Source organism: Equus caballus, chromosome 13, assembly GCF_041296265.1.
Source record: "Equus caballus isolate H_3958 breed thoroughbred chromosome 13, TB-T2T, whole genome shotgun sequence".
Lineage (NCBI taxonomy): Eukaryota > Metazoa > Chordata > Mammalia > Perissodactyla > Equidae > Equus > Equus caballus.
The window spans coordinates 29,153,517-29,180,730 of record NC_091696.1 but is presented as its reverse complement, the minus strand read 5'-3'; positions in this window follow the sequence as shown (position 1 = coordinate 29,180,730).

Here is a 27,214-nt window from a genome sequence, read left to right as displayed (position 1 = left end):
TCAATGAAGTTGGAACAGGGAAATTCATAACAATACAGGCCCATCTCAACAAACAAGAAAAATCTGAAATAAGTAACCTTAAATGGCACCTAACAAAACTAAAAAGAGAAGAACAAAAGAAGCCCAAAGTCAGCAGGAGGGAAAAAATAAAAATGAGAGCAGAAAGAAATGAAATAGAGACTAAAGAACAGTAGAAAGGATCAATGAAACTAGGAGCTTGAGAAGACAAAAGAAATTGACAACACTTAGCCAGACTCACCAAGCAAAAAAGAGAGAAGGCTCGAATAAATAAAACCAGAAATGAAAGAGGAGAAATTATAATGGATATTGTAGAAATACAAAGGATAAGAGAATACTGTTAAAAACTACATGCCCACAAATTGGATAACCTAGAAGAAATGGATAAATTCTTAGACTCTTACAACCTCCTAAAACTGAATCAAGTTTTGAATAGACTAATCACAAGTAAAGAGATTTAAACAGTAATCAAAAACCTCCCCAAAAATAAAAGTCCAGGACCAGATGGCCTCTCTGGAGAATTCTACCAAACATTCAAAGAAGACTTAATACCTATCCTTCTCAAACTATTCCACAAAACTGAAGAATAAAGAATACTTCCTAACTCATTCTATAATACCAACATTACCCTGATACCAAAACCAGAGAGGGACAATACAAAGAAGGAAAATTACAGGCCAATATCGCTGATGAATATAGATGCAAAAATCCTCAACAAATTATTGGAAACTGAATACAGCAATACATTTAAAGAATCATACACCATGATCAAGTGCCAGGATGCAGGGATGGTTCAACAAATCAATCAATATGATACATCACATTAACAAAATGAGGAATAAAAATCACATGATCGTCTCAATAGATGCAGAGAAATCATGACAGGATCTTACATCCATTTTTGATAAAAACTCTCAATAAATGGGTACAGAAGGAAAATACCTCAACATAATAAAGGCCATATATGACAAACTCAGAGCCAACGTCATACTCAATTTTGAGAAACTGAACGCTATCCCTTTGAGAATAAGAATAAGACAAAAGTTCCCACTCTCACCACTCCTATTTAATACAGTACTGGAAGTTTGGGCCAGGGCAATTAGGTAAGAAAAAGAAATAAAAGGAATCCAAATTTGAAAAGAAATGAAACTTGCTGTTTTCAGATGACTGGATTCTATGTATAGAAAACTCTAAAGAATCCATCACAAAACTATTCAAAATAATCAACAACTACAACAAAGTTGCAGGGTACAAAATGAATTTACAAAAATCAGGTGCATTTCTACATATTAACAATGAACTAGCAAAAGAGAAGTCAAGAATACAGTCCCCTTTATAATTACAACAAAAAGAATAAAATATCTAGGAATAAACAACGAAAAAACTGAAAGACCTATACAATGAAAACTATAAGACATTGTTAAAAAAAATTGAAGATGACATAAAGAAATGGAAAGATATTCCATGCTAATCAGTTGGAAGAATAGATATAGTTAAAAAGTCCATAATACCTAAAGCAATCTACACATTCAATACAATTACAATCAGAATCCCAATGAAAAACATTCTTCATGGAAATAGAACAAAGAATATTAAAATTTATGTGGAACAACAAAGGACCTCAAATAGCTGTAGGAATCCTGAGAAAAAAGAACGAAGCTGAAAGCATCACTATCCGTGACTTGAAAATATAAAAATATACCACAAAACCATAGTAATCAAAACAACATGGCACTGGCACAAAAACAGACACACAGATCAATGGAAAAAATTGAAAGTCCAGAAATAAAATAATGGAACTATGGACAGTTAATCTTTGACAAAGCATCCAAGGACATACAATGGAGAAAGGAAAGTCTCTTCAATAAATGGTGTTTGGGAAAGTGGACAGCCTCATGCAAAAGAATGAATGTAGACCATCATTTTGCACCATACACAAAAATTAACTCAAAATGGATTAAAGACATGAATGTAAGACTTGAAACCATAAAAATTCTAGAAGAAAATATAGGCAGTATGCTTTTTGATATCTGTCTTAGCAGCATCTTTCAAATACCATATCTACTCAGGCAAGGGAAAGAAAAGAAAAAATTAACAAATGGGACTGCATCACACTAAAAAATTTCTGCAAGGCAAAGGATACCATAAACAAAATGAAAAGACAACCCACCAACTGGGAGAAAATATTTGCAAAACATATATCTGACAAGGGGTTAATTTCCAAAATATATAAAGAACTTGTACAACTCAACAACAGAAAAAAACGACCAATTGGATTTAAAAATGAGCAGAGGATATGAACAGATATTTTTCCAAAGAAGAGATACAGATGGTCAACAGGCATGTGAAATGATGTTCAACATCACTAATTATTAGGGAAATGCAAATCAAAAATATAATGAGATATCACCTTACACTGGTCAGAATGGCTATAATTACCAAGAAAAAAATAACAAATGTTGGAGAGGATTTAGAGAAAAAGGAATCCTCATGCACTGCTGATGGGAATGCAAATTGGTGCAGCGACTATGGGAAAAAATATGGAGACGTCTCAAAATATTAAAGATAGAAATATCATACAATCCAGCTATCCTCTACTGAGTATTTATCCAAAGAGCTTCAAATCAACAATCCAAAGAGATTTATGCACCCCTATATTCATTGCAGCATTATTCACAGTAGTTAAGACATGGAAGCAACCCAAATGCTCTTCTATGGATGAATGGATAAAGAAGATGTGGTATATATATACAACAGAATACTACTCAGCCATATAAAAGATAAAAATCTTCCCATACTTAGCAGCATGGATGGACCTTGAGGGTATGACGTTAAGTGTAATAAGCCAGACAAACACAAATACTGCATGATTTCACTCACAAGTGGAAGATAAACACATGGATAAAGAGAACAGATTAGTGGTTACCAGAGGGGAAGGGGGCTTGGCATGGGTGAAAGGGCTAATATGTATGGTGACAAACAAAAATTAGACTACTGGTGGTGAGTACAATGAAGTCTATTCACAAATTGATAAATAATAACGTACTCCTCAAATTACACAATGTTATAAACCATTATGATCTCAATAAAATAACTGAAAAAAAAAGACAAAGTTATAAGAACCTGAACAAGGTGATAAATAGAATCTGAAAATTGCAAATCTATGTCAGAATGGGTTGGCAAACAATTATCAAAGATTAAAGGGAAAGGAAGCATTAAAAATAACTATAACTACTTCAATTTGGTAACAAACTCACAACACAAAAAGAGATAATTTGTGACAACAGAAACATAGATGGGGAAGAGGAAAAGGACAGTACTTGCACGGGGAAATGAAGATAAGATGACATCAGCAGAAAAAGGACAGTCTTATCTATGAGACCCTTTATACAAACCTGATGGTATCACAAAATAAAAATCCAGAGGAGACACAAAACATAAAATAAAGAGGAAACTGAGTGTCCAGCCTGGTGGCACAACAGTTAAGTTTGCACATTCCACTTCTTGGCAGCCTGGGGTTTGCTGGTTCAGATCCTGCATGCACACATGGCACTGCTTGGCAAAAAGCCATGCTGTGGTAGGTGTCCCACATATAAAGTAGAGGAAGATGGGCACGGATGTTAGCTCAGGGCCAGTCTTCCTCAGCGAAAAGAGGAGGATTGGCAGTAGTTAGCTCAGGACTGAGCTTCCTCAAAAAACAAAAAAAAAAGAAGAGGAAACTGAGAAGAACATCACAGAAAATTACCAAACTGAAATGACAGACTAAAACACAAGGGAAAAGAAACAATGAAAATATGGAGCAACCAGAAAACAAAAGATAAAATGCTAGTATTATTTCCTCATATATCAATAATCACCCTAAATGTAAATAAATTGAATTCACCTGTCAAAAGACACAGAAGGGGGAATGCAAACTGGTGCAGCCAGTATGGAAAACAGTATGGAGATTTCTCAAAAAGTTAAAAATAGAAATACCTTATGACCCAGCCATCCCACTACTGGGTATCTATCCTAAGAACCTGAAATCAGCAATTCCAAAAGTCCCATGCACCCCTATGTTCATCGCAGCATTATTCACAATAGCCAAGTCATGGAACCAACCTAAGTGCCCAGCAACTGATGATTGGATAAAGAAGATATGGTATATACATACAATGGAATACTACTCAGCCATAAAAAAGGACAAAGTTGTCCCATTCACAACAACATGGATAGACCCTGAGGGTATTATGTTGAGTGAAATAAGCCAGACAGAGGAAGACGAACTCTGTATGACTCCACTCATAGGTGGTAGTTAACATATAGACAAAGAGAACTGATTGATGGTTACTAGGGGAAAGGGGGGGTGGGGGGAGGGCACTAGGGGTGAAGTGGTGTACCTACAACATGACTAATAATGATGTACAACTGTAATTTCACAAGTTTGTTAACTATCATAATCTTAATTTTAAAAATGGAAAAAAAAAGAGAGAAGGGCTGCATGGATGAAAAAACAATACCCAACAATATGCTCCCTCCAGGAGACTCAGCTATAGCAAACATAGGCTCTAAGCAAAGAGGTGAAAGATTATATGACAAGCAATGGCAACCAAAAGAAAACAAGGGTAGCCATATTTATAGCAGATGAAATGGACTTCATGCCAGAAAAGATAACAAGAGACACAGATGGACATTGTATACTGATAAAGTGGACAATCCATCAAAAAGGCATAACATTTATTAATATATATGCATCTAAAATAGAAGGAACAAAATATATAAAGCAATTATTAACAGACCTTGTTAATTGACAGCAGGGAGAAATTGACAGCAAAACAATAATAGTTGGGGAACTTAACACCTCACTTACATCAATTGATAGATCATCCAGACAGAAAGTGAAGAAGGAAACAGTGGCCTTAAATGAAACATTAGACCAGATGAGTTTAACTGATATATAGAGAACATTCCATCCAAAAGCAACAGAATACACACCCTACTCAAGTACACGTGGAACATTCTCAAAGATAGACCATATATTGGGAAACAAAGGAAGTATCAATAAATTTAAGAAGATTGAAATCAAGTCAAATATCTTTTCCAAACGCAATGGTATGAAGTGAGAAATCAACTACAGGAAGAAAGTTGGAAAGGTCAGGAATATGTGCAGACTAAACAACATGCTTCTGAACAACTATTGGATCAGCAAAGAAAACAAAGGAGAAGTAAGAAAAATACCTGGAGACAAATGAAAAGGAAAACAAAACATACCAAAATCTGTGGAATGTAGCAAAAGTGGTACTAAGAGGGAAGTTTAAAGCAATACAGACCTGCCTCAACTAAAAAGAAAAAGTTTAAATAAACAGTCTAAACTTACACTTAAATGAATTAGAAAAAGAAAAACAAAGCCAAGAATCAGAGGAAGAAAGGAAATAATAAAAATTGGAGCAAAAATAAATGAAATAGATACTAAACAGACAATAGAAAAGATCAGTGAAACCAAGAGCTAGTTCTTTGAAAAGATAAATAAAATTGACAAATCACTAGACTCACTAAGTGAGCTAAACTCACTAAGAAAAAAAAGAAGCCTCAAATAAAAATCAGAAATGAAAGAGGAGAAATTATAATGGATACCACAGAAATACAAAGGATTATAAGATTATACTATGAAAAGCAATATGTCAACTAATTGGATAACCTAGAAGTAATAAATTTTTAAAATTATACAACCTTCCAAAACTGAATCAGGAAGAAATAGAGAATCTGAATAGATCAATCACTAGCAAGGAGATTCAAACAGTAATCAGAAACTTCCCCCAAAACAAAATCCAGGACCAAATGGTTTCTCTAGTGAGGTCCATCAAAAATTCAGAGAATACTTAACACCTATCCTCCTCAAACTTTACAGAAAATTAAAGAGAAAGGGACATTTCCTAACTCATTTTAGGAGGTCAACATTACCCTGACACCAAAACCAGCCCCGAACAACACAAAAACAGAAAATTACAAACCAACATTGCTGATGGGCATATATGCAAAAATCCTCAATAAAATATCAGCAAATTGAATACAACAATATATTAAAAGATCATATACCATGATCAAGTAAGATTTATTCCAGGCATGCAAAAACAGTTCAACATTTGCAAATCAATCAACATGATATACCACATTAACAAAATGAAGAAAGAAAATCACATGATCATCTCAATAGATGCAGAGAAAGCATTTGACAAGATACACCATCCATTTATGTTAAAAATTCTCAATAAAAATGCGTATAGATGGAAAGTACTTCAACATAATAAAGGCCATATATGACAAACCCACAGCCAACATTATACTCAATGATGAAAAACTGAAAGCTGTCCCCCTAAAAATAAGAACAAGGCAAGAATGCCCACTCTCACCACTCTTATTCAACATAGCATGGGAAGTCCTAGTCAAAGAAATTAGGCAAGAAAAAGAAATAAAATGCATCCACATTGGAAAAGAAGACATGAGACTGTCACTATAAAATTATCTCACTATTTGTGGGTGACCTAATTTTATATATAGAAAATCCTGATTAATTCACCAAAATCTATTCAAAATAATAAACAAATACCATAGAGTTGCAGGGCACAAAATCAACACACAAAAATCAGTTGCTTTTCTATACACTAACAATGAAGTAGCAGAAAGAGAAATTAAGAACACAATTGCATTTACAGTCACAACAAAAAGAATAAAATACCTAGGAAAAAATTTAACCAAGGATGTGAAAGCCCTGTACACTGAAAACTATAAGACATTGTTGAAAGAATTTGAAAATACTAAAAAGGGAAAAGTCCTCTATGCTCATGGACTGGATGAATTAACATAGTTAAAATGTCCATACTACCTAAAGTAACCTACAGATTCAATGCAATCCTTATCAAAATTCCAATGACATTTTTTATGTAAACAGCACAAAAAATTCTAAAATACATATGGAACAACAAAAGATCCTGAATAATCAAAGCAATCCTGAGAAAAAAGAACCAAGCTGGAGGTATCACACTCCTTGATTTCAAAGTAAACCTCAAAGATATAGTAATCAAAACAGCATGGTATTGGCGGAAAAACAGACACACAAATCAATGGAACAGAATTGAGAAGTCAGAAAGTAACCTGCACATTTATGGACAACTAATTTTTGACAAATGAGCCAGGTGAAACAATGGAGAAAAGAAAGTCTCTTCAATAAATGGTGGTGGGGAAACTGGACAGCCACATGCAGAAGAATGATACCAAGCCCTATCTTATACCATATACAAAAATTAATTCAAAATGGATAAAGACTTGAGTATAAGACCTGAAACCATAAAACTCCTAGAAGGAAACATAGGTAGTAGGCTCTTTGACATCAGTCTACCAGTATCTTTTTTAATATATCTCCTCAGGCAAGGGGAAAAAATCAAAAATCAACCAATGGGACTATGTCAAATAAAAAAACCTTTCACAGCAAAGGAAACCACCAGCAAAATAAAGAGACAACCTACTTATTGGGAGAAGATATTTTCAATACATCTGATAAGGGGTTAATATCCAAGATATATAAAGAACTCATACAATTCAAAAACAACAACAAAAACTCAATTAAAAAGTGGGCAGAGGATCTGAACACACTTTTTTCAAGGAAGATATAAGAGCAGCCAACAGACACATAAAAAGATGTCCAACATTGCTAATTATTAGGGAAATGTAAATCAAAACCACAGTGAGATACCACCTCACAGAATGCCTATTATTGAAAAGACAAGAAAGAACAAGTGTTCTTGTACAAGGGAACATTTGTACACTGCTGTTGGGAATGTAAATCTGTGCAGCCACTATGGAAAGCAGTATGGAGATTCCTCAAAAATTTAAAAATAAAACTACCGCATAATCCAGCTATTCCACCCAAAATACCTTTTGGGTATTTATCCAAAAAACACAAAAACACTAATTTGAAATGATCTATGCACCCTCATGTTCATTGCAGTATTATTTATTCTGTCTTTTTGTGTCAGGAAATCCACCTTGTGCTACAGGCTAAAGTTCATGAAAGGAGGGGTCAATAAACTGGAGACATTAGGAGAAAATTGATATATTTTGTTTGTTTGCTATGAACTGAAATATGTCTCCCCCCAAAAATCATATACTGAAACCCTAATCCCAAACGTGATGGTGTTTGGAGATGGAGCCTTGGGAGGTAATTAGGTCATGAAGGTGTGGTACTTATTATGAGATTAGTACCCTTATAAGAGCAGGCCTCAGAAAGTGTGATCACTGTCTCCACTATATGAAGACAGAGAAAGAGAACATTTACAAGCCAGAAAGAGACCTCACCATAACTCAACCATGTGGGAACACTGATCTCAGACTTCCATCCTCCACAAGTGTAAGAAAGTACATTTCTGTTGTTTAAGTCACCCAGTCTATGGCATTTTGCTATGGCAGCCCGAGCTGACAAAGACACTCTTCAAGTATCTATAGCTGTAGGCAGCATAACTTAGACAATATCTTCATTTGAATTTACTAGAGCAGCATATCCTAAGGTAGCATGTGCTGTTCTTCCACTATCCCTTTTGAACTTCATTTTTATTTGAATTAACTTGAAACAGTAGTTTAAAAACATTTATGAGGGCCCAGCCTCATGGCCAAGAGTTTAAAGTTTCACATGCTCCACTTCAGTGGCCTGGGTTTGCAGCTTTGGATCCTGGACGTGGACCTACACCACTCACCAGCCAGGCTGTGGTGGTGTCCCATGTACAAAATAGAGGAAGATTGGCAACCATGTTATCTCAGAACTAATCTTCCTTGAGCAACAACAAAAAGAGGAGGATTGGCAGCAGATGTTAGATCAGGGCCAATCTTCCTCAGCAAAAATAAATAATAAATAATGGTCTTTAAAGAAAAAAAGGGGCTGGCCCAGTGAAGTAGTGGCTAAGTTTGCATGCTCCACTTTGGTGGCCTAGGGTTCACTGGTTCAGATCCTGGGTGTGGACCTACACACTGCTCATCAAGCCATGCTGAGGCAGTGCCCCACATAGAACCAGAAGGATGTACAACTAGGATATACAACTGTCTACTGGGGCTTTGGGGAGGAAAAAAAAGAGAAGATTGGAAACAGATGTTAGCTCATGGCCAATCTTCTGCACACACACAAAAAAACTTTATGAGAGTACGTAATCCTGAAATGTTACAAACACTTTTCTTGAAAAAATTTTGTTTAGCAAACTGATGCTGAGCCACTTGTACTGCTGACATGCAGACTTTCTATTAAATAGCCCATGCAGTGGAAATAAATTAGTCTTTATTCTACTATTTCAAAAAGTGTATCTCTTATGTTTCCTTAAACTGTATTTTCACTCCAATAAAACTTCTACAACCCGACCTTATCAATATTTTAAAAACTAAGCTAGCTTGGACTCAAACTGGAACTACATCAATGGCTTTCCTCAGTCTCTAGCTTTCAGATGGCAGATTATGGGACTTCTCAACCTCCATAATGATGTGAACCAAGTTCTAATTAGATAGATAGATGACACATATAGATGGATAGATAGATAGATAGATAGATAGATAGATAGATAGATAGATAGATAGGTAGATGATAGCTAGCTGGATGATAGATATAGATTTCCTATTGGTTCTGTTTCTCTGGAGAACCAGACTAATATAGATTTTAGTATCAAGAATGGCTGTAAAGGAACAGAATTTTAAGAATGAGTCTGAAGGCCTAAGAACCAGGAGCCAATGTTGTAAGTCCTAGTCCAAGGGCAGGAGATCTCTGTTCCAGCTCAATCAGTCAGGCATAGCAAATTCTCCATTCCTCCAATTTTTCCTGAATAGGACCTCGACATTGGATGATGCCTGCCCACATTGGAGAGGGCAATCTGTTTTACTTAGTCTATCAATTCAAATTATAATCACACTACGAAAGACACACCTTGGAATAATGTTTAGCCAAATATCTGGACACCCCATGACCCAGTCAAGTTAGCACATAAGATTACCCATTGAAACTTCATCATTGTCAATTTGGCATCCATAGACATTTCCTTAAACCATACTTAATATTCAAATAAAGACAATAACAAGGTCATAATTTCACCTAACATGATACAACTATCCTGCATACAACCCAAAGTGCACAAACCCCTTCCCCAGAAGAGGAGATAAAAATCACTGAATGATGTTTACTATTCTCCTTGATATCCTGTAACTTAAGTACTATGATGTACAATTAACAATAATTAAATATTATGATGTAAAGTCAATACATCTTATGTTATAAGATAAGGGAATAATACAGGAAAGAAAAAGTGATATTTGCTAGCTAGTTAGATGACCGATATGTGAAAAGACAGACACACACATATAAATGTATTCATAACAAATAAGAAGGAAATATTCATGGAAATTACAGTCCTCATCTCTATAATTGGTCACATGGTCATAGCTGGTATTTGTAACTATCTTCTGTCACTACCCATTCTATATTCCCTTTGCCTTCAGCAAGCATCTCAACTGGTCATGGTTCTTTACCTGATGGGGTGACCCAAATCTTTCTTCCTGAAGGGTCTGGGTCATTAGTAGTCCTGCCTGAATTGGGTTGCTGTAGTTTTCCATTTGCCTTAATCACAGGGCATAGTAATATTAGGAGATGCCTAAGGAATCTCCTGTATTCCAGACATACTCTTCCTTACTTCTCTGGTGGAGTAGTTCAATTTCCCCTTGGTAGTCAGTATCAATCATCCCAGCCATCACAGTAACTCTCTTCTTTGCCTGTTGATTCAGAGGTATGAGGAGTCCACAGTGGCCAAGTGGCAGTCAGACCTTCAAGTTCAAAGTAATCATTGTTTTGTCTGTTGGTGGAAGCAACTCTCCCTCTGGAACTAAGACCTCTAGACGAGCAGAACATTAGGTCACAGGAACAGGAAGCAAAAATTTATGATAGTGGGTCACTAAGGGGTAATAGTAAGTGGTGTCACTCCCATTTCCACCCCTTGATTCTTGGACCCATGAATCCTGGCTATGAAAGAAACAGCACCATATATTGGACACTGATTCAGAGCATATACAGCCTTCTGAAGAAACTTGTCCCAGACCTGTAAGATATTTCCACCTAGCTGGCACTGTAACTGAGTCTTCAAAAGGCCGTTACATGATTCTGTCATGCCAGCTCCTTCCAGATCATGGAGAATATGGTAAGACCAGTGAATTCCATGAGCATGGACCCACTGCCACACTTATTTTGCTGTGAAGTGAGATTCTTGTTCAGAATCAATGCTGTGTGGAATACCACGGTGGTGGATAAAGCATTCTGTAAGTCTATTAATAGTAGTTTTGGGAGAAGCATTGCATTCATGGGAGACAAATCCATATCCAGGTAAGTGTCTATTCCAGTAATAATGATATGCTACTCCTTTCATGATGAAAGTGATCCAGTGTAATCAACCTTTCATCAGGTAGCTAGCTGATTACTATGAAAAATGGTGTCATATCAGAGTCTCAGTGTTGGTTTCTGTTCATTGGACACTGAGTGGAAGTCCATCTTGCTGAGCCCAGGGATAATTTCCATTGCTGCCATCATGGCCACCTTGTTCATGAGCCCACTGAGTGACAACAGGGGTGGCTGGGGAAAGAGGCCAACTGCTAGCCATAGAATGGGATATCCTATCTACTTAATTATTAAAATGTTTTCTGTTGAGGGCGCACTTTAGTGAGCATTCACATGAGACACAAATCTCTTCACCATTTTTGCTCATTCAGAGAGATCTATCCACATATGTCTTCCCCAAATTTCCTTATCATCATTTTTCCAATCATGTTTCAAGTCCCTGGCCATCCAGCCAAACCACTAGGCATACTCCATGAATTGCATGACTGGTCATTTCTCCTGCCAAGCAAAGTGAAAAACCAGGTATTATGCTGAGAGTTCTGCCCACTAGGAGGATTTCTTTTCACCATTGTCTTTTAGGGATGTCCCAGAACAGAGCTATAGTGCAGCAGCTGTTCACTTTTGGATTGTGCCTACATATCTTCCAGAACTACTGTAAACCATGCCCAAGTCTTCCTCTGTCAACTCATTATAAGAAACTCTCCATTAGGCCATACTTGCAAGCTGGTGGAGAAAAGGCAGTATAGCAGGAGAGGGGACCACATGCATTTGGGCCACTTCATGAAATGTACTTGTGTCTTCAGGGCCTGCTATCACATATATACCACTTCCATTTGATAATGGAGTGCTACTGCACATGCCTAACTTTATGGCTTGATGGGTCAGATAACATACAGTTCATTATGGGCAGCTCTTGTCACATGGTAACTTGGTGGCCCATGGTTAACCATCCAGTCTCTACTAAAGCCCAGTAGCATGAGTTATCTTTGGAGGATGGAAGGGCTTTGCTACCAAATCATAAGGGCTCACACTGTGATTCACATATATGGGCCTGCCAAAGACTCCAAACAGCATCACTACCTGCTTCTGACACTTCAAGTACCATTGGATTGGCTGGATCATGGCCCAAGTGGCAGAGCAGCTTGCACGGCATCCTGGACCTACTTAACAGCCTTCTGCTGTTCTGGGCCCACTCAAAACTACCAACTTTTCTGGTCACTTGGTAAATGAGCCAGGGTAACACACCCAAATGAGGAACATGTTGCCTCCAAAATCCAATGAGGCCCATTAGACATCTTGCCTCTTTTTTGGTTGTAGGAGGGGCCAGTTGCAAAAACTTATCCTTCACCTTAGAGTGGATATCTTGACATGCCCCCACACCTCAGGGCCCTTAAAAATTTCACTGAGGTAGAATGTCCCTGAATTTTTGTTGGATTTATTTCCCACCCCCTAGCATGCATGTGTTAAGACATCTGGCATGTCTTATCAATAAGTCTAGAGTAGTTGCTACTTTCTTGCTCACTAGGTCCAATCAGCATAATGTCATAAATGTAAAAGATTAGTATACCTCCTGGAAGGGTAAGGTAACCAAGATCTTTGTGAACTAAATTATGACATAGGACTGGAGAAGTGATATGTCCCTGATAGTGGGGGTGTGTTGCTAGCCTTACCAGCTGAAAGCAAACTGCTTCTGGTGAGTCTTATTGACAGAGATGGAGAAAAAGATATTTGCCTATAACATTAGTTGAACCTTAAGTACCAGATGTGTTGATTTGCTCATGCAGTGAAACCACATCTGGTACAGCAACTGTGATTGAAGTCACCATTGGGTTAAGCTTAGGATAATCCACTATCTTTCTCTAAGATGTATCTGTCTTCTGCCCAGGCCTCATAGGCAAGTTGAATGGGGGTGTGGTGGGAATCCTCACTCCTGCATTCTTCAAGTCCTTGATGGTGGCACTAATCTCTGCAATCCCTCCAGGAATGTGGTATTGCTTCGGGTTTACTGTTTTCCTAGGTAGAAGCAAATCTATTGGTTTCTGTTTGGCTTTTCCTACCATAATAGCTCTCATTCCACTGGTCAGGGAGCCAAATGGGAATTCTGCCAGCCTCTGAGTATATATATTTCAATTAAGCATTTCAAAACTGGGGGAACAACCACAGAGTGAGTTCTGGGACCCACTGGACCCACTGTGAGGTGGACCTGAACTAAAACTCCATTGATCATCTCACCTCTCTATGCCTATACTCTGACTGGTAGACCACAGTGATGTCTTAGGTCTCTTGGAATTAGTGTCACTCAGAGCCAGTGTTCAGAAGTCCCCAAAACAACTAATTACTTTCTTTTCCCAAAGCACAATTATCCTGGTAAAAGGCTATAAGCTGCTTTGGGGAATGCTGGGGAAAAGATTAATAGGATAAATATTTGGTAGTGTACTTAGATCCTTTCTCAAGAGGACTTGGCCTCTTCTTCATTCAAGAAGCTCTAGGTCTGGCTGTAAACTGACTGAAATCTGTGAATTGATTGAGAAGCCATGCCATCTGTTTTTGATTTGGGTTAGAATTTTTTCACTTGACCTAGAACTCTTCTGCTTTTACAGATCAAGTAAGAATTTAGTGGGCTTTCTATCTATTTTACTTCTAGGAGCACCATGATCTACTAGCCAATGCCATAGGTCTATATAAGTCAGCCCATTCTGAATGCTGCTTTGACTCTGCTGTTCATTGTGGTAACCATTCACACCTTGCCTTTGGCAATTGAGTGCTGCCATTTGGCCCCTACCACTCAGGATCCAATTACAGTCATGCACTGCTTAACAACATTTCAATCAATGATGGACTGTATATACAACAGTGGTCCCATAAGATTGGTACCATATATCCTGGATATGAGTAGGCTTATACCATCTAGGTTTGTGTAAGTACTATAGGGGAGAAATAAATTTTCCTCTGCCTCTCTAAGTTCTTCCAGCTGGTCTAAGAATTAAATTGGCATGAGACAGATTAACAGGAGAAAAACAAACAAAAGTTTAAGAACATATATACATGAGAGAAACCCAGGAAAACTGAGTAACTCACTAAAATGGCTGAAGCCTTCACCTTCAATACCATCCTTAGCTAATGACAACAGAAGAAATTTGGGGTGGGGAGAGTCAGAGACTTCAAAGGGAAGGAAGGCAGTTCACAGGGAGGTGAAAAGGAGTAAACATTTGGAAAACGAGTGTTTGTTTGGCCACACAGAAACAGAAGAACACAGATGGGACCCCAACAGACTTTTCTAAGTTCCTCCCTGTCTACTACCTGGTTCATGTTATGCTAAGTTAATGGCTCGCTTCCTGAGACAGGTTTCTTTAAGCTGATTTATTTTAGGCAATTAAGGAGGACGTAACAAGAAAAATTTTCTGAGTCTTGCTTCTTAAAAATAATGAGCCTAAATTAATCATGTTAAAGGATACATTTTAGGGTGGAAAATTTTTTCCCCTTCAGTACACTCTCTGATATTTGCATGAAGACAAAAATCACCAACTGACGCATTTCTCAGAACATATCCCCATCATTAAGCAATGCATAACTGTACTCGCATTGCATTTAAGTTTCCCAGTTCAGTCACTGCAGTCCCCACTGTAAGGTCTGGCTTACAGAGAAGAGGTATCATACAGCTCTTCATGGATGCCAGTGTTCCCCCTCAGAAATTTATTTTTCACAGAATTGATGAGAGATATGTCTTCTAGACCCTCCCAGCATGGGTGAGGTCTTAAATAACAAATTTTTTTGTTATGTCCACTCTAACATTCCAATCTCCCTAAGCCTTTGAATTCCTTCCTCTATGTTAAACCAAGACAAGTCTGATATTTTCAGTTCTCTCACTGTGGGCCACCTCATGATCCATGTTTCAGCCAACCAACAAATAAACTGTTAGATCCCTTTCTAACTTCTCAACATGCAACATAAAATGTATAATCTCTGCTTAGTGATCCCATATCGATAAATTTAGCCTAATCCAACTTTATGTTCTACCATTATTATCCTCCATTCTTAGAATCAATTCCCACACATGTTCCCCAGATTTCTGTTTGTATAAATTAGAAAATTCTTTTGGAGTGTAGCACACCTCCTTATGGGTCAAATTTAGTACCTCACCTTTAGGGGCTTCTGGTACTTGGGTCTAGTTATAGGTCTAGAAGGAAAGAGAAGTGGTAGGGGTGGGCCCTGAGGAGAATCAACATTGTCTTGCATGGCAACTCTTTTGAGAGGCTATTACATTTTCCTCAGGCTGTGGAGAGATAATCATCTCAGATGGGAGTGGAGAGGCTAATACCCCTCGGGTTGGGGAAACTGCTTCCACTGGCAAAGATGCTCATCAGAATTTAGGGGCTCAATGTTCCCACTTCATCATGGTCTTCCCACACATCCCCACTCCAACTTTTAGGATCCTAATCCTTCCCAATCAATGCCCTCACTTTAACAATAGATACCCTGCAAAGGAAGGAGTTCAACCATTTGTTACCACTTTTGTTACTTAAATCTGTATTACAGTTCTCCAGAGAAGCAAAACAATTTGTATATATATATCAGGAATTGGTTCACATAATTATGGAAGCTGAGAAGTCCCACAGTCTGCCATCTGACAGCTGGAGACCTAGGAAAGGCAGTGGTGTAGTTCCAGTCTGAGTCCAAAGGCCTGAGAAGAAGGAACTGATAGCATAAGTCCCAGACTGAGGGCAGGAGACAATGTCCCAGCTCAATCAATCAAGCAGAGAAAGTAAATTCTCCCTTTCTCTGCCTTTTTGTTTTATTCAGGCCCTCAATGGATTAGATGGTGTCCACTCACATTGGGGAAGGCAATCTACTCAGTCTACCAATTCAAATGCTAATCTCATCTAAGAACAGCCTCATAAACACACCCAGAAATGGTGTTTAACCAAATATCTGGGCACCCCATAACCCAGTCAAGTTGTCACCTAAAATTAACCCCCACATATGGTATGAGTTCCACTTACGTAAAGTTAAAAACCAGGCAAAGTCAATTTGTAATAAGTGAAGACAGGATGACAGTTGGGGCTGGTAGGAAGGGGCATGTATTAGTTTTTCTAGGGCTACCATAACAAAGTACAATGGACTGAGTGACTTAAAAAACAGAAGTTTATTTTCTCACAATGTGGAGGCTAAATTTCAAGATCGAACTGTTGACAAGTTTGGTTTCTTCTGGGGCTTCTCTCCTTGGCTTGTAGAAGGCCATCTTTTCCCTGTGTCTTCACATGACATGTATCTGTATCCAAAATACTCTTCTTATATGGACACCAGTAATATTGGGTTGGAGTCCATCCTAATGACCTCATTTTAACTTTAATTACCTCTATTAGACCCTTTCTCCAAATAGTCACATTCTGAGGTACTAGGGGTTTGGGCTTCAACATATGAATTAGGAGGTGGGGTGAACACAACTCAGGGCACAGAGGAGGTTTCTGGTTGCTGGTAATGTTCTTTCTCTCTGTTGAAGTAGTGATGGCATGGATCTGTTAACTCTGTGAAACTTCGGTGAACTAAACTCTTAGACCATGTGCCCTTTTCTTTAATACATTGATAAAAATTTTCCTTAAAAATAAAAAATTATCCGTGAGTGACTTGGATGTGTATTCTTCAAAACAACCACTTGACTTGATCAAGAGCAAAGCTCAAAGAAGGCCCATGCTTAGAGCATTGTCAAAAACAACAGTGAGGGTACTGGGTTCCTTTTGTGCTGATGAAATGTTCTGAAACTAGATAGTGGTTATGGATGCACAATATGGTAAATTTGCTAAATATCACTAACAGTAAATTTTATGTTATGTGTATTTTACCACAATAAAAAAATGATGTTATATATACAGAAAAGATTAGAACAGTATATCCCAAAGCGTTAGCCAGAGTTATCCTGGGTATTAAGGTTACTGTATTTGCTTATTCTGTCTTGTTTTTGCTTGTCTTTAGTACATGATTTTTTTTTCTTGTTTCTTTTATTGTAATAAATACACATAACATAAAATTTACCATCTTACACATTTTTAAGTGTACAGTTTGGTGATCTTAAGACATTCACATTGTTGTGCAACCATCACCACCATCCATCTCCAGAACTCTTTTTCACCTTGCAAAACTGAAACTCTATACCTATTAAACAGTAAGCCCGCATCACCCCCTTCCTCCAGCACTTTGAAACCACCATTCTTTTTCCTGTGTTATTCCTGTATCTCTATAACTTTGACTACTCCAGGTACCTCATATCATATAAATGGGATCATACAGTATTTGTCTTTTTGTGATTTGTTTATCTCACTTAGTATAATGTCCTCAGGCTCATTCTTGTTGAAGCATATATCAAAATTTTCTTCCTTTCTAACTCTGAATGATATTGCGTATGTACATATCCTATTTTGCTTATTCATTTCTCAATCAATGAACATTTTGGTTGCTTCCATGTTTTAACTATTGTAAATAATGTAGCTGAGGACATTGGTGTACAAATATCTCTTTGAGAACCTGTTCTCAATTCTTTTGAGTATATATTTAGAAGTAGAATTGCTGGATTGTGTGATAATTCTATTTTTAGTTTTTTAAGGAACAGCCATAGTGTTTTCCACACTGGATGTACCATATTACATTCCCACCAACAGTGCACAAGGGTTCCAATTTCTCCACATCCTCGCCAACCCTTATTGTTTGGTTTTCTTTATAGTAGCCATCTTGATGTTTGTGAGGTGATATCTTGCAGTTTCAATTTGCATTTCCCTAATGATTGGTGATATTGAGCATCTTTTCATGTGTGTATTGGCCATTTGTATATCTTCTTTAGACAATTGTCTATTCAAAACCCTTTGCCCATTTTTAAACTGGGTTGTTTGTTTTCTTGTGATTGAGTTCATTAGGAGTTGTCTTTATATTCTGGAAATTAACCCTCTCTCAGATATAGGATTTGCAAATATTTTCTCCCATTCTATAGGTTACATTTTTACTCTGTTTATAGTATCCTTTGATGCACAAAAGTTGTTAAATTTTATGAAGTTAAATTTGTCTATTTTTTCTTTTTTTGCCTATGCCTTTAGCATCATATTCAAGGAATCATTGCCAAATCCAACTTTGTGAAGCCTTTGTTTTTTTCTAATATTTTTATAGTTTTATCTCTTATGTTTAAGTCTTTGATCCATTTAGAGTTAACTTTTGTATATGCTGTTAGGTAAAGGCCCGAATTCATTCTTTTGCATGGGGATATCCAGTTTTCCCAGTACCATTTGTTGAAAAGACTCTCCTTTCCTTCACTTGGCACCCTTGTCAAATATATCTGACATTTATAATGAAAAAAGCAGCAATGTTTTTATTTTTAAATAAATGATGAATCTTTTGTGGAGGAAAGAATCATCAAAAACCTTGTAACTAATATTTTCTATGAAACAAATTCCTAAATATATCTACTCTGTGCTGAGGCAAACATATTGAAACTAGATATAGTCATTAAATTCTCAAGTAAAAAATCTAGATGTATTTTCTGTTTAGTATACAGTATCTAATAGTTATGCAAAGTTTAAAATTAGGACCAATATGGACTTGAAAACATATGATGGCCAGGAAGATGGGCAACTACCACTTCAACTGGGATGCCCCAAACTAAAATCTCTACACTATATCTTGTAGGGGAAGAAAAATATTCCCTTACCCTCTAGGTTCTTCTGGCTGGTCTAAGAATTAAATTGAGATGAGACAAAATAACAGAAGAAAATCAAAGTTTAATAACATGTATACACAAGAGAAACCCAGGAAAACTGAGTAACTCACCAACATGGCTGAAGCCACCACCTTAAATACCATCTGCAGCTAAAGACAAAGGAGAATGTTGGGGGTAGTGATTTGGGACTTCGAAGGGGAGGAAGGCGATTTACATGCAGATGGAAAAGTAAATGTTTGGTAAACAAATGTTTGCCATACCTTGCAAAACCAATGGGACGTGGTCCTCCCTGTCTACCACACCTTGTTTATATTATACTATAGTTATCTTACGGTATTAGCTCCTTCCTGGAACAGGCCTTCTATCTTAAATTCCTTTAGGTAGTTAGGTGGGGAGGTCAAAGTTCCTTTCTGAGTCTTTTGTTAAAAATAATCAAGCCAAAAAGACACACTTTGGGGTAGCAAACTATGATCCTCCACAATTCCTTTAGGGATAGGTCTTTAGGATACTAAAAACCAACCACTACACACAAGACAAAAGGCCTCTGAAGGGTTATTTAAATGTATTTTTCAAGCTCTATTTAATAACTATTAATAACAAATAAGGTTTAAAATTTATTAGATTAATGTTTTTTGTCTTGGTCTAAGTGAAAAAGTTTTATTTTAATTGGAAAACTAATGAAAAAAGCTAAGGAAATAATGAGAGAGGCACACAAACATTTCTGAGTGATGGTGCTCATTGCAAGGGAAATGTTGGACACAACCTATTGAAGAAGGAATAAGTAAGTAATGATGTTTCCATAAGAATTAGTAAAACACAACAACTACTTGTCTTGAAGGGATGGCATGATATGAGGAAATTATCACAATATAGAAAGTGATGATGGAAGAATATTTACATGTGCATATGTATGTATATATATACACATGTAAAATACACATGTAATCTCAATCAATTAAACTGGACAAAACAAATGGACCAGGAAAAATATCTACACATATTTACAACTTTATATCTATATAGCCTTCATCATTTATTTGTATATTATTTACATAATAACATTTTATTAGGAAAAATTATAAATTAATGAAAACTATTTACATTTATAATTCTCCATTTTTAAAAATTTTGTACTTTTCATAACATTTTTGATTGATTAATGTTCTGTAACCTCGAACTTCTCTCTAATATTTTAAAAATAAATTTGGCCCTATCTCAACCAGTATTAATAGTCATATGTAATAATCCCACTAATTCCAGAAGTTTTAAAGTTTATCTTATCTTCTACTGTGTTTTTCCTTTTACTCCTAGTTGTAGCATTTTAAGAACTAAAATTGTTACAAGAAAAGAAAATATAACATGTTCTTGTGATATAAACAAATAGCTAGATGAAAAAAGTAGTGACCTTCGTGAAAAATTTGTGTAGTTCAACATTGCAGCTGCATGAGGTTGTGATACATGTTGAGGCGAGAAACACACAAATAGACCTGCCAGAAATTTTACGGAGAGATTCAGGAATGGGACAGTCATAATGGGCCTTGTAAAGCTCCCACAAATATCGATGATCTGAAAGGCCATGCACATGCACAATGTTGCATGCAAACTCAGACTGGAGAAAGCCCTAAATATCTACACTTTGACATTGGATGTGAAGTTTTGTGCAGATGCAAGAAGAACCAGCAGAAAGCAAAAGCCAGGGAAGGCATGTAAATTGCATGACCTTTGAATGTTTTATGCAGCCCAAACACATATCTATTAGGAAAGAGTGGAAGACTTACAGGCTCAAGATATTAAGTACAACCTCTGACAAGTTCTTGGCTGATGAGTAAGCTATACTGCAACTTATAGGGTGTCAGGTTTAGGAATAAAATAACAATATTTTTAAAAACCAAGCAGAGACAACAACAGCTGCACACTGTGGAGACGGATAGAATTAATACAGCCAAGTCAATAAACAAACAAACAGCAAAAAACAACAACTCCAGGTGGGGAGGAATCAGAATCCTAAACTGCTATAAAAGGGACTTTGCAGGTGTGATTAAATTAAGGATCTTGCAATGGGAAGACTATCCTGGAAAATGTAGATGGGTACAAGACAATCGAAGTGTCTTTATAAGAGGGAGGCAGAAGGATATGTTGACCACAAAACAGAAGTTGACGTAGTGATGGGAGCAGAGATTGGAGTGATGCAACCAACAAGCCAAAGAATGCTAGTAGCCTCAAGAAGTTGGAAGAGGCAAGGATCAATTTCTCCCCTGAAGGGTTCCAAAGGAAACAGCCTTTCCAAGCCCTGTAAAATTTACACTGAGCTAACGTCTGTGACAATCTTCCTCTATTTTGTATGTTGGATCCTGCCACAGCATGGCTTGATGAGCAGTGTGTAGGTCCACACCTGGGATCCAAACCCATGAACCCAAGGCCGCCAAAGCAGAGCATTCAAACTTAACCAACACACCAGCAGGCAGGCCCTTACATAATTTTTATTGAGATATAGTTGACATATAACATTATATTAGTTTCAGATGCATTACATAAAAATTCAATATTTATATATATTGTGAATGTTTACCACTATATGTCTAGTTAACATCCATCACCATACATAGCTACAAAATATTTTTTCTTGTGATGAGAACTTCCAAGATTCATTCTTTTACCAACTTTCAAACATGCAATACAGTATTCTTAGCTATAATCACCATGCTGTGCATTACTACACCTTGATTTATTTATTTTATAATGGAAAGTGTGTACCTTTTGATCTCATTTGACACATTCTGCCCACCCCCAACACTTTGCCTCCAGCAACCACCAATTAGTTCTCTGTATCTATGAGCTCAGTGTTTTGGTTTTCTTTTTCAGATTCCACATATAAGTGTCATCAGACAGTTTTGTCTTTCTCAATATGACTTATTTCACTTAGCATAATGTTCTCGAAAATGGCAAGATTTCCTTCTTCTTTATGGCTGAATAATATTTCATTATATATATCACATTTCTTAATACATTCATTCATTAATGGACCCTTAGGTTGTTGCCATATTTTCCGTTGTGAATAGTGCTGCACTAAACATGGAGGTGCATACATCTTTTTGAGTTAGTGTTTTCATTTTTTTCTTATAAATATCCAGAAAAGAAATTGCTGGATCACATGGTAGTTCTATTTTTAATTTTTTGAGGAACCTCCATTTTGTTTTCCATAATGGCTGTAACAATTTACATTCCCACCAACAGTGCACAAGTGTTCCCTTTTCTCCACATCCTTGCCAACAATCATTAATTCTTGCCTTTTGATAATAGCCATTTTATTATGTGTGAGGTAACATCTCATTGTGGTTTTTATTTGCATTTTCCTGATAATTAGTGATGTGGAGCAGCTTTTCCCGTACCTTGGCCATCTTTATGTCATCTTAAAAAATGTTTATTCAGATATTCTGCCCATTTTTTAATTGGATTGTTTTGGGTTTTACTATTGAGTTGTATGTGTTCTTTCTTTATTTTGGATATTTACCCCTTATCATACATTTAATTTGCAAAAATTGTCTCCCATTTGGTAGGTTTTATGGTTTCAAGTCTTACATTCAAGACCTTAATTCATTTTGACTTAATTTTTGTGTATGGTGTAAGATAGTGGCCCAGTTTCATTCTTTTGCATGTGGCTGACCAGTTTTTCCAACATCATTTATTGAAGAAACTGTCATTTCCTGATTTATATTCTTAGCTCCTTGTCATAAATTAATTGACAATATACGTGTGGGTTTATATCTGGATTCCCAATTCTGTTCCATTGATCTATACATGTTTTTATGCCTATACTGCTTTGATTACTATAGCTTTGTAATATAATTTGAAATCAGGGAATGTGATGCCTCCAGCTTTGTTCTTCTTTCTCAAGATTGTTTTGGTTAATTGGGGTCTTTTGTGGTTTCATATAAATTTCAGGATTGTTTGTTTTATTTCTGTGAAAAATGCCATAAGAATTTTGATAGAGATTGCATTCCAGATGGCTTTGGGTAGGATGTGCATTTTGTAGCTGCCCCTGATGCAGAAAGGGTTAATAATCACTGGAAAAGGCTTGCCAACAAACTGTGACCCAGAGGTGAGAAGGCTGGTTAGCCAATGACAGGTAAGACCTCCAGGGGGAGGCAACCTAAGCCAGGCACAGTCGCCTGGGGGCACAGATGGAGACATGATATTGGGAGCAGGAGGTGTCATTGCCTAGGAGGCCTTGCATGCTCTGAGATAAAAATATAGGAGCACAGCAATAACATGATAATATCAAAACAGAGGCCCAGAGAGGGCTTCTTGAGAAATCACTAAGAATTCTTGGCATCTGCTAATTACATTGTCCAGAACACCTGTGTATGTTTAACAGCTGTAAATTATGTATATATTGAAACGCTGGTTATAATAAACTCAGAGTGGCCATCAGCCCTCTCTGCATCTATCCTGATGTGTACATTGAATTGAGACACCGACACATTTTAACAATATTAATCCTTCTAATTCATGAGCACGGAATATTTTTCCATTTACTTGTGTCTCCTTCAATTTCTTTCATCACTATTGTACAGTTTTCAGTGTACAGGCCTTTCACCTCCTTGGTTAAATTTTTTTCTAACTAATTCTTTTGGATGCAATTGTAAATGGGATTGTTTTCTTAATTTCTCTCTCTGCTTGTTCTTTATTAGTATATAGAAATGCACCAGATTTTTGTATCCTGCAACTTTACTGAATTGACTTATGAGTTTTAACAGATTTTTGGTGGCGTCCTTAAGGTGTTCTATATATAATATCATATCACCTACAAATAGTGACAGTTTTACTTCTTCCTTTCTGATTTAGGTGACTTTTATTTCTTTTTCTTCCTATTGCTCTAGATAGGAGTTCTAATACTATGTTAAATAATAGTGGTGAAAGTGGACATCCTTGTCTTGTTCTTTTTTTATTTTCCAAGTAATTTTGTTGGGATTATAATGGTTTATAACATTGTGTAATTTTGGGTGTACATTATTGTTTATCAGTTCCTGAATACAGTTAATTATGCTCACCCCAGTAGTCTAATTTCTATGCATTACCAGACATATGTGCCCCTTTGTCCCTTTCACCTACTCCCTAATCCCCTTCCCCTCTGGTAACCACTAATCTGTTCTCTTTATCCATGTATTTGTTATCTTCCACATATGAGTGAAATCATGCAGTCTTTCTCTATCTGGCTTATTTCGCTTAACATCATACCCTCAAGGTCCATCCATGTTGTTGCAAATGGAACAATTTTGTCTTTTTTTATGGCTTAGTAACATTCCATGGTATATATATATACCAAATCTTCTTTATCCATTCATCTGTAGAAGGGCACTTGAGTTGCTTCCACATCTTGGCTATTGTGAATAATGCTGCAATGAACATAGGGGTGCATAAATCTCTTTGGATCATTGATTTCAAGTTCCTTGGATGAATAGCCACTAGTGGGATAGCTGGATCATATGGTATTTCTATTTTTAATTGTTTGAGAAATCTCCATACTGTTTTCCATAGTGGCTACACCAGTTTGCATTCAGCAGTGAATGAGGTTTCCCTTTTCTCCACATCCTCTCCAACATTTGTTGTTTTTTGTCTTGGTAGTTATAGCCATTCTGATGGGTGAAAGGTGATATCTCTTTGTAGTTTTGATTTGAATTTCCCTAATAATTAGTGATGTAGCATCATTTTCTGTGCCTGTTGGCCATCTGTATATCTTCCCTGGAAAAAAAATTGTCTGTTCATGTTCTCTGCCCATATTTTGATCGAGTTGTTTGGGTTTTTTTTTTTTTTTTGAGTTGTATGAGTTCTTTATATTTTGGAGATCAACTCCTTGTCTAATAAAGGATCCGCAAATATTTTATCCCAGTTTGTGGGTTGTCTTTCCATTTTGTTGATGGTTTTCCTTTGCTTTGCAGAAGCTTCTTAGTCTGACGTAGTTGCATTTGTTAACCTTTTCTTTGTTTCCCTTGCCCAAGTAGGCACAATATTTGAAAAGATGTGGCTAAGACCAATGTCAAAGAGTGTACTGCCTATATTTTCTTGTAGGAGTTTTATGGTTTCAGGTCGTACATTCAAATTTTTAATCCATTTTCAGTTAATTTTTGTGTATGGTGCAAGATAATGGTCTACTTTTATTCTTTTGCATGTGGTTGTCCAGTTTCCCCAACACCATTTATTGAGGAGTCTTTCCTTTCTCCATTGTATGTTCTTTGCTCCTTTGTCAAAGATTAACTGTCTATAGATGTGTGGTTTTATTTCTGGGCTTTCAATTTTGACCCATTGATATGTTTGTCTTTTTTTGTGCCAAAACCATGCTGTTTTGATTACTATAGCTTTGTTGTATGTTTTGAAATCAGGGATTGTGATACCTCCAGCTTTGTTCTTTTTTTTCAGGATTGCTTTGGCTATTCAGGGTCTTTTGTTGTTCCATATAAATTTGGGGGATTCTATTTCTATGAAGAATGTTCTATTTCTGTGAAGAATGTCATTGGGATTCTGATTGGGATTGCATTGAATCTGTAGATTGCTTTAGGTAGTATGAACATTTTAACGATGTTTATTTTTCTGACAAATGAACACAGAATATCTTTCCATTTATTATGTCTTCAATTTCTTTCAATAATGTCTTATAGTTTTTAGTCTACAGGTCTTTCACCTCTTTGGTTAAGGTTATTCCTAGGTATTTTATTCTTTTCGTTGCGATTGTAAATGGGATTGTATTCTTGATTTCTCTTTCTGCTAATTCATTGCTAGTGTATAGGAATGCAACTGATTTTTTTAAATTGACTTTCTACTCTGCAACTTTGCTGTAGTTGTTGATTATTTCTAATAGTTTTCTGGTGTGTTCTTTAAGGTTTTCTATATATAGTATCATGTCATCTGCAAATAGCGAGTTTCACTTCTTTCCTTCCAATTTGGATTCCATTTATTTCTTTTTCTTGCCTAATTGCTCTGGCCAATACCTCCAGTACTATGTTGAATAGGACTGGTGAGAGTGGGCACCCTTGTCTCATTCCTGTTCTCAGATGGGTGGCTTTCAGTTTTTCACTATTAAGTATGATGTTGGTTGAGAGTTTGTCATATACGGCCTTTGTTATGTTGAGGTACTTTCCTTCTATACCTATTTTATTGAGAGTTTTTATCATAAATGGATGTTGGATCTTGTCAAATGCTTTCTTTGCATCTACTGAGATGATCACGTGATTCTTATTCCTCATTTTGTTAATGTGGTGTATCACATTGATTGATTTGTGGATGTTGAACCATCCCTGCATCCCTGGAATAAATCCCACTTGATCATGGTGTATCATCCTTTTAATGTATTGTTGTATTCAGTTTGCCAATATTTTGTAGAGGATTTTTGCATCTAAATTCATCAGTGATATTGACTTACAGCTTTTCTTCTTTGTGTTGTCCTTGTCTGGTTTTAGTATCAGGGTAATATTGGCCTCATAGAATGTGTTAGGAAGCATTCTATCATCTTCAATTTTTTGGAATAGTTTGAGAAAGATAGATATTAAATCTTCTTAGAATGTGTGGTAGAATTCTCCAGAGAAGCCATCTGGTCCTAGACTTTTGTTTTTTGGGAGGTTTTCAATTACTGCTTGAACCTCTGTACTTGCAATTGGTCTGTTCACATTCTCTATTTCTTCTTGATTCAGTTTTGGGAGGTTGTATGAGTCTAGGGATTCATCCATTTCTTGTAGGTTATTGAATTTGTGGGCAGAAAGTTTTTAAAGTTGTAGTATTCTCTTAGAGTCTTGCATTTCTGAAGTTACTGCTGTAATTTCTCCTCTTTCATTTCTAATTTTATTTATTTGAGCCTTCTCTCTTTTTTTCTTGGTGAGTCTGGCTAAGGGCTTTTCAATTTTGTTTATCTTCTCAAAGAACAAGCTCTTAGTTTCATTAATCCTTTTACTGTTTTTTTAGGCTCTAATTCATTTATTTCTGCTCTGATTTTTATTATTTCCCTCCTTCTGCTGACCTTGGGCTTTGTTTGTTCTTCTTTTTCTAGCTCTGTTAGGTGCCTTTTAAGGTTGTTTATTTAAGGTTTTTCTTTCTTCTTGAGCTGGGCCTGTTTTGCT